Source organism: Erinaceus europaeus, chromosome 11 (assembly GCF_950295315.1).
Source record: "Erinaceus europaeus chromosome 11, mEriEur2.1, whole genome shotgun sequence".
NCBI classification, from domain to species: domain Eukaryota; kingdom Metazoa; phylum Chordata; class Mammalia; order Eulipotyphla; family Erinaceidae; genus Erinaceus; species Erinaceus europaeus.
The window spans coordinates 107,373,136-107,383,267 of NC_080172.1; the positions used below are offsets into that span (position 1 = coordinate 107,373,136).

Consider the following 10,132-nt stretch of genomic DNA (forward strand, 5'->3'; position numbering starts at 1 on the left):
GGATACACACCACATGTTAGATCAGTGTTACTGACGCTCAAACATCCTATGAGATCTGCAGTTCAGGTACTACTTGTGCCAATTTCACAAAAAAAAAAAAAAAACAGCACTGAAGATAAAGCTATAGAAATAGAATTAGTGGGTGATAGTCACATTAGGAATACATGTCCTTCTCACAATGATATTAATAGTATTATTTTTACTATTTTTTGTTTTAGATATTTATTTATTCCCTTTTGTTGCCCTATTTTTATTGTTGTAGTTATTATTGTTGTTGATGATGTTGTCGTTGTTAGATAGGATAGAGAAAAATGGAGAGAGGAGGGGGAGACAGAGAAGTGGAGAGAAAGACAGACATCTGCAGACTTGCTTCACCGCCTGTGAAGTGACTCCCCTGCAGGTGGGGAGATTCTTATGCCAGTCCTTGCACTTTGCACAACATGTGCTTAACCTGCTGTGCCACTGCCCAACTCCCTATTTTTACTATTATTAGGTGAAGACTGTCATGGTGATTAATTGGCATTTTAATCTAAAGCATAGCACTTCAGGGATGATATCATGTTTAGGAAAAAGAAACTATTAATGAATTTCTGTATTGTGCAACAATACATAAATTGGATAGAAGTTTCTATAATTGAACATGAAGGCAGGTAAATAGTTCGATTTCAGAGATTTATCTTGCACATTAAATGCTAAGCTCTTTTCTTTCCCTCTGTCTGGAAATTGTTTATGTGAAACTTTTTTTTCTACCTTATTGGGAGGATAAACGGATTACAGCACAGTACAGCGCATAGGCATAACCTCTCAGCTCTTCATAATGTGTCTGCAAGTCACTGTTTTATTTGAAACTCTGACAAAGACTATATTGCAAGCAGGAAACAAACTAGCCTCTCACAGATACTCTCTTCCCTCCTGCCTGGTACAAACCCTGGCCAACCAGAAACAACTCTATTTTCACTTGGAAACAAATCAAAACAAATGCTGTGATTTTTAAGCTATCAGTTTAAAGCAAGTTGCATCTGTCTCCAAGCCTCTTCAAATGATTGTAATTACTACTTTTAATGTTGATGAATTTCTACTAATCAAGGCCTGCACTTATATTCCTATAAGTGAATGTATATTCACATAGCTTTTGATTAGTTTACCTGTGAGGCAAGTATTCCTCTGAATTCTAGAGCGTGTGTTTTTGAAGCAGTATCAGCAAGTTTACCGGTGTTACCAGGCAGAATCCATAAAAGAGATTTAAGTTTGTGGTGGTTCATTCTGGATAAGTTATAAAGATTTAAGAGGGTCAAATTTAAAGCAGGAAAATAATATAGTTCTTATAATTAATTATTAATAAAACAATACTTTTATTAGTGGATCTGAGATAACAAGAAAGGCAGGAGGTTTTAACAGCACAATATCAAAAGGGCTGAATGTCTTTCTCCGTGTACGTGTGTGTAAACCAAGCACATGAATATCTTTTGTAAGTGGCTAAATATATTGAGTTGAAGCTCAGCATGAAATTTTGGCCTGGAGATCTATATATCACTGTGAATGTGAACTCTGAAACCACAGAGTTTTGAGCAACATGTGTGAAATAAGAAATAATTATTCCTGAGGAATACCAAAGTGTATGGACATAACAGAGGAAGAGGAATTCACAAAGAAAAGCAAAGAAAGGTGGAATTAACAGAGATACAATTTCAGCTCAACAAGAAGAGTTTTCTAAAAGTTTCGGTTGTCCAGAAAATGGAAGTGGGGAGAGGTATATTTGTTGGAAGTAAGTTTCCACTTTGACTAGATGACACAGGAGAGGCTCATTTTTTGGTAAGGATTTATTTTTCCATGCTAAGTATTCTTTTCCCCCCTTTATTTATTTATTTACTTTAGTGTTATTAGTAACAATATTGATTTACAAAACTATTTGATGACAGGAATATAATTTTGTGCCCACTACCAGAGTTCTGTGTTCCCATTTCCTCCATTGGAAACTGCAGTAGTTCTCCCACGATCACAGGTATTGGATGATATACTGATTTTTTTTTTTCTGTGACCCTGCTTCTCTTCCTTACTAAGTCACACCTACACTTCTGAAGGTCCTTCCTTTTCCTTCTGTCTTGAGTCTTGATCAAATTGAAGTTCAGAGCCCTCTGGTCATCTTCCTCTAACATTTCTTCCCCTCTGGGAGTATGGGCCAAAATTCTTTATGGGGTGAAGAAGGTGGGTGTTCTGGCTTCTCTCATTTTTTTCTCCACTGGATATAGATGTTTCCAAGTCAATTCATAAACCCAGCCTGTTGCTGTCTTTCCCTAGTGGTTGAGAGGTGAGGTTCCATGTCAGGCTGTAATGCAGAAGAGAGAGAGAGGAGATCTGGAGCAGAGAGGAACACAATTCTTTATTCGTGAGGACACCTCAGAGTTGGGTGAGAGTGCAGCAGTTCGGACCACATGGAGCTAGCAAAAATGGCCAACTCCCACTATGCGCAACACCCTGCCATTCACCGAGGTGAAGAGCTAGCAAGAAATCGAGGGTCGGAAGAAGAAGGGCTTTTATAGGAGAAAGTCAGGACGTGATTGGCTAGGAAACAAGGCACTTGGGAATAGGATAATGGGAAGGGGAAGGAGTAAACAAAGCACTCTAGGATAGGATAATAGCTCTTGCAGGAATGGAAAGGGGGAGGAGTACACAAAGCACTTCAACTATCTCGGAGTCCCCTGAGGGAACAACATGGAGGCTGTGACTGCATCTGCACAATTTCTCAGCAGTTCCAGGACACACTGGTAAAGTTATCTGCCCAGGGAAGTCATCATGGAGTCATAATAGCATCTGAAACTTGGTGGCTGAAAGGCAATGAGATATAAAGCAGGACAAACTGATTAATAAACAGGAAGCAAAAAAGTAGGAATAGAGCAGATGGAAATAGGGATCTTAGGGTGAAAGGCAGTTAGGAAGACATGGGGGCTCATATCTTTAGTGATTTTTTGCTTGGGCTTGATAGTTAACATGAAGGTGGACTAAAAATATTGTCTGGGAAGGTGGTATCAGAGTTGAGAAATAGAAAACTGGATTAGGGCAGAGAATAGCCCCCAAACTTGAAGAAAATCTTTAAATGAAACCAACGAAATGTTCTTTTTTTAATGACCAGAAAGGCCTACTGTTTCATGTGAAAATATGATTTAGTAAAAGCCCTGGGATATCTTCACTTGTTTTTCAGGACTGAATGAACTTATTAAGTAGAAATATGTGGCCCTCTTTTCAGTCAAGAGCTGGGCATATCCCTCTCAGAAATTGCTGCAAATTATTTTGGAAACATAAGGCAAAATACTGCGATTCTCATATAAATATACTTGTGGAAAGATTTAGACATACTGGCCAGAATGCTTTAGTTCCAGTAAGATGGGTAAGAGAGACTGCCAGCAAGTAAAGAAGATACTCTGTGTCAAAGAAGGTTCTAAATGTATTACAGTTTTATTTACAGTTAGTAGATATGAACAAGAAACTATAGTAAATAAAAGAGATGCAAGTAAGAACATAAACCAGAGTTATTCTCTATTGAGAGAGATGGAGAGAGAGAGAGCAACAGAGTAAAATATTTTCACAGAGCCACTTGATAAACTTTCATCTTCTGGCTGGAAGGATAAAGCAACCTTTGCACTTAAATCCTCTGATTCTGTAACTCGTAATGAGGCCCACCTGCCTCATGCTGACTGACAACACAGCTGCATTCTCTCAGACAAGGTCTCTGCTCCTGGGACCCACTAGACCTGGCTGAAATTCAGATCCCAAGTTACCATCATCCCACTGCAGGCCTCAGAAGAACAGTAACTGACTTTCCAAACAAATGTGAACAGTCTGGGAAGCATCTTTACAGTCTTCACATATGCAAAGTTGTTTGCAATGAAGATAATAAATTCTTGTCTGAAATCTGAATCATTCGTTTTCCTATATCCTTAGCTTCACCCCTAAGAAAGTGAGGTTTCTATAAAAAAAAAAAAGACTTGGGGCCAGGCGGGAGAGCAGAGGGTTAAGTGCACATAGCAGGAAGCCAAAGAACCGGTGTAAGGATCCCGGTTCGAGTCCCCAGCTCCCCACCTGCAGGTGTCTTCACAGGTGGTGAAGCAGGTCTGCAGGTCTGCAGGTGTCTATCTTTCTCTCCGCTCCTCTCTCGATTTCTCTCTGTCCTATCCAAAAAAAAAAGACTTTGTCACCCTAATATCTTCCCGGATCCAATGAGGATTAGCATTGTGACTGTCATGTATCAGATGGATGTGTTACTTTTGCTATCATTGCCTCAGTTTCCTTATCTGTCAGGTGGGGTTGTTATGATAACTAAATGCAGTATGATATACAAACAACTTATTATTGTGTGGGTTCCCAATAGCACTTAACAAATTTGTGTGGGATAGGCAAGATTTTTGTATTTGTTGAATTAGATAATTCTTAAACCAGCTGTTCTTTCTCAACAAGCAATGGAAGGACACCAAGGATACTGTGTAAATTACCACTTGGTTCAAAGCCTAATTTGTTTCCTCCTGTGTTCAATTATTGGTGTGAGCCACCCTTTTGCTCCTGGCCTTCAGACTCTAGTGTATTTACTCTTTTCTCTCATGAAAAACTATGTCTGATATGACATTCCCCAAGTCTTATCACACTTACCTGTGTGGATTCCTTAGAATCCCAGAAGAGAAATTTGAAGTCAAGAGAAAATCCACTAATAAGAACAGATATCACTTATGTTTCTGACACAAGGTTTTAAAACAAAATGACTTTTCAATTTTAAGCTACCATAAATGTCATCAAGTAAGAGCATTTTTAGAGCTGACAAGAGGCCTTTGACTACTGTGAATTCCAACTCCTTTTTTTATTATTAAATATGAAATGCTTCATAAATTTGCACAGGGGGCATGCTAATCTTCTCTGTAGCATTCCAATTTTAGTATATGTGCTGCCAAAGTGAGCACCCAACTTCTTCTTTATACATAAATATACACATATATTTTAAAAGCAGACTTGAATCACAGAAAAACTAAGTTATCTGCTCAGTACTTCTGAACAATTAGTGACAGAGGATTAAAATCCACTCTTGGTTTGGTTCCCACATTCAGATTTTCATTAGATTTTGTTGACATGCAGACTATTGAGAGTAAAGTGATGAGTAAAAAAACGTCATCTGAGTTCTCAAAAATCAAGATCTAGAGGATAATACTGCTAAGTAAATGGATCATTGCATACAATTGCTTCATGAGTGATGAAATAGGTGGTGGATGTCTATCTTTCTCTCTCCCTCTCTGTTTCCCTCTTTCCTCTCAATTCCTCTCTATCCTATCTAATAAAAATAGTAAGAAAAGGGGGCTGGGTGGTAGCCTGCGGGTTAAATGCACATGACTTGAAGCACAAGATGCTGGTTGGAGCCCCCAGCTCCCCACGGGGGGGGGGGTGCTAGGGTGTTGGGTAGTATGCCAGCTCCCCTGGCTTAAAGCTTCTGTCTCTAATCCTGCTTAACTAAGCACCGGCATGCCTGCATGGCATTGGTTTGATCCCACTCAAAGCTGCGGTCTATTTACATAAACCACTGTTAACTAAGCACCACCCTCCCTCCAGGGCATTGGTGGTTCAGTGGTAGAATTCTCGGCTGCTCCGCCCCCTCTCCTTGTCACACCCTGATTTTCACCAGTCACTTTTCTCTCCACCCTCTCTACATCACATCCTGTTTACACCCTACTTGGCAAGTATATTAGTTTAGTTTAGTTTAGCTTGCCTTAGATTGTGCTGCATTCTGCATGAATAAAGAGATACTGTGTACAGCTCAGCCATGAGTCCCTGGTCGTCTGTCTCCACCCGTGAAGCCAGCCCGACAGCAGGGGTCGTTTCACAAGCAGTGAAGCAGGTCTGTAGGTGGCTTTCTCTCCACCTCTCTGTATTCCCGTCCTCTCTCGATTTCTCTGTTCTATCTGACAACAATGACAGCAATAACAATAATAATAACAACAGTGATAAACAAGGGCACCCAAAGGGAAAAAACAGCTTCCAGGAGCAGTGGATTTGTAGTGCAGGCACAAAGCCCCAGTGATAACCCGGGAGAGAGAGAGAGAGAGAGGGAGAAGGAGAGAGAGAAAGAAGGAGGAGGAAGAGGAGGAGAGGAGGAGAGAGAGAGAGAGAGACAGAGACAACTCTGTATCTCAAGTACACAAAATAAGAAAGCTGTCTTTCAATAGGAAACATTTTCTGTATCAGACATACTTTGTACCAGAAGAAACAATCCTTTCAGTGTTGTTTTCTTTTTTTTTGTTCTTGAGTACCTGAAGAAAACATAAAAGTGGAATTGCAAATTAAAGTTAATTTTAAGTAAATAAGTATTTGAAAGAAAAATATGACAAAGTAATCTGATGACAATGAACAGTCAGAAGTTATTTTGTGCCCATAAAGCAGAAATGTGACTTTTTTCTTTATGTTAAATAGACTGTTTTCATCCAGTATGGTAGCTTTCCTCATGATAATCTTCCCCAGAACTTAAAAGTAAGAACTTTAATGAAATGGCTACGTATCTTGCTTTTGTCATGCTTCCCAGATTAGTCTTTCTTGAGAACTTCTTTCAGATTCAAAATGTTTTTAAAAAATTATTTTCTGCAATATTCTTGCCTTTAGGTTCATGATTAGTCAACAATTTGTTCTGCTTTATAGATTAATTTTTTTCCAGCCAGCAGGTTCCAGAAGCTACCATAATGCCAACCTGAATTCCCTGGGCAAACGACCCTACCAATGTGTCCTGGAATTCCACCTCCACAGAGCCCTGTCCCAGTGGGGAGAGATAGGGACAGGCTGGGAGTATGGATTGACCTGCCAATGCCCATGTTCAGTGGAGAAGCAATTACAGAAGCCAGACCTTCCACCTTCTGCATCCCACAATGATCCTGGGTCCAGACTCTCAGAGGGATAAAAAATAGGAAGGCTTTCAAGGGAAGGGATTGGATATGGAGTTCTGGTGGTGGGAATTATATGGAATTGTACCCCTCTTATCCTATGGTCTTGTCAATATTTCCATTTTATAAATAAAAATTAAAAAAATTATTCACTCATTCCTTTCTTGTTATCACAACCTAGCTGCCCCTCATCATGTCCTTTCCTCATTCAGCCTCTTAAGAAATAATTCAGTGGGTATTATTTTCACAGAAAATGCTGAGCTCTTCCAAACATAACTCAATATGTGGCATTTAAGTAAAAATATTTTCTAAACAGCAATATTGTCATACTGGCATTATTAAATATTTTCCAACCACAAATGTGAGAATGTGCACATGTGAATTTTAAAATAAGTATTAAAGTCTGAGTAAGAGAATACTAAGAAAACAGAAAATAATTAATTCCTAGACATTATTATCTAAGCTTGGATAGAACAGAATCCCTTCCAAATTGATGATGAAATCATCAACCCAAGAAGATTAGGAGGAAAATGATGTAATAAAATAAACTTTTGGATAGTTATGGCATGTTGCATTTCCTAGGAATACTTAAATATTTGCTGGAGAATAACCAAAGCAATTGGGATAAAAGATAATGTAGCAAAAACAACCCTTTAAAATCGTATTTCTAAAAATTAATAATTTTTCCTAATCTCTTTATTACATAGGGAAAAAATTTTTGGAGAAGGATGAACTTCACATTCAAAGAATACTTCATTATTTTCCTTGATAGAAAATAAGTCAAATGGTTCCAGACTATGGAAATTTATTCTGGGAAAACTTGAAATACTGGAAAACATCAGTAACTCTGGTCTTACCATTGCATGATTCCCAATTTTCTTTTGATGAAAGTAGAGATAATAATATCTATGGAAGAAATGACATTATCAAGTGGAAACCAGTATCAACTGGAATTATGAGTTCAGTATGACATTCTAGAAAGAACAGAAATAAAGATGCCTGGATTTACCACTTTCCAAAGAGAATAGGTTCCATAGATTGTTTGTTTGTTTGTTTGTTTTTTTAAAGGGGTATGTATAGAACTTTACTTACTTGGTATTAAAATGTTTTTTTTTCATTTTTATTGAGGTAACATTGATTTTTATTGAGGTCACATTGTACTTGTATTAAGGGGTACAGTTTCATGCCCCTTAAAATTGTGTGTGTGTTTTTTTTTATTAAGGCCTCACTTTTAATATACTTTTTGATGTTTTTTGCCATATGTCCATAGCTGTCAAACCACAGCCCCAGACTAAGTTTGGACTCTCCCTCTACAAAGCTCCCCCATAATCCAGTGCAGTCATCCCCACACCAACTCCCTACAGTTACCTACTTCATTTCTAGCGCTAAACTACTCTTACCTTTCTTAGAGCTTTGTATAATTGGGATCATGTAACTTGTAATATGTGTTCTCATCTGGCTTCTGCTCCACTGTTTATGAAACTCATTCAGTTTGTGATTTTCTGTTTGTGGCAGAGTATATTATATTGTGTAAATATACAATTTACTTATCCAAACTCTTTTCTTTTTCCACTAAGAGACTATCATAAATAAAACTGCTATGAATAATCAGTCTATCATCATGTCATTTGTTTTCCATTTAAATTTTTATTTTTGTTTCTCTTTGCCTGCCTTTATTTGTATTACATAAGTGTGGTTGTTGTCCTGCATTTATTTCCTATAAAGATTTCTTTTCTGTAAATTGTGTTTTTATTTTTTCCTTTAACATAGTGTTGGGAATGATCTCAAAGTCTTGCACATGCTAGATACTACTGACAAAACTCCCTGATCAAACTTCTTCCTTCCTTCCTTCCTTCCTTCCTTCCTTCCTTCCTTCCTTCCTTCCTCTCTTCCTTCCTCTTTCCCTTCTTCCCTCCCTCCCTCTCTCTTTCTTTCTCTTTTACTTTTTTTTTTCTCTTTCATTCCTCCTTTCTTTCGTCTTTTGTTTTTCTTCCTTCTTTCTTCTGGTCAGCTCTGGGGATTCAATATTATGGACTAAATTTTTCAGACAGAAAGAGAGATAAAAGAAGAGAGGAAAAGATACCATAACTCTGAAGGGTCTTCTACTACAGTAAGGAGTCTCACTCAAACCAGGTTAAATATTCCTTCTCTTCCTTCTCCTCCGCCTCCTCCTCCTTCTTTATTACTTTTTACCAGTGATTCAATAATGGTTAACAAGACCACAGAATAACAGGGGCACAGCTCCACACAGTTCCCACCACCAGAATTCCGTGTTCCATTCCCTCCATTGGAAACTTCCCTATTCTTTATGCCTCCAGAAGCATGGACCAAAACTCTCTATGGGGTGTTGCAGGTCAGATATCTTATTCTGTAGGTACAGTACATTATCTTACCAAGCATTAGGTCTTGCACCTGACCTGCAGCAACAGAGGGAAGTATAAAGAACAACATCAAAGGAACTCCATAAGTGTTGGAATGATACTTGGTGCTTCATGGTTTCTATCTTTTCTCAATAAAATAAAAATTGCAGAATAAAAATTGGCCCATGGGAGTGATTTAGCAGTGGCATCCCTGCATGCCTGAGGGCCAGTGCTACATTTGTAAAGAAATTATATATGTACATATTCATGCATGCATACATTGACTTACTTATGTAGATATTTGTAGATATTTGAATATATTAATTAGCATACATATTTACTTAGGTGGACCTAGGACCTTGAACATGTGTAATTTCACCTCTCAGTGTCACTTCTTTTTATTCTGATAGAGAGACACAAAGAGAAGGATACCTTCCTGTGAAATGAGGTTTATACCTGGGGCCTTCCCAATACCTGATACCTTCCTGATTACCTTCCTGTGAATTGAGGTTTACACCTGGGGCCTTCCCAATACCTGATACCTTCCTGATACCTTCCCAGTGAATTGAGGTTTGCACCTGGGGCCACACAGCAAAGCAGTCAGCTATCTATTCAGGCCTAAAAAAAAGTATTTTTGAGAATTATTTCTATACTTTCTTCAAAAACTGGATTGACAGGTAGTTTTTTTTTTTTCCTTTTCCCAGAACTTCAAAGATGTTATTGCACTATCTTTTGGGCCCTATTGATTCCAGTAATTGTGCCTTTACTACCTGCATTCTTCACAATTCAATATACTTTCTTCTCTATTTTGCAGATTTTTTTTCCCTTATTTCTTTTCTTTTTTCTTTTTCTCAACATTTCAATTTG

At 38.1% G+C, this 10,132-nt stretch overlaps 1 pseudogene; it reads right to left on the reverse strand.

The window, feature by feature from the left end:
• Positions 1–4,852: 4,852 nt before the first annotated feature.
• On the reverse strand, positions 4,853–4,946 carry LOC132541575 (U6 spliceosomal RNA; annotated as a pseudogene).
• Positions 4,947–10,132: the final 5,186 nt, after the last annotated feature.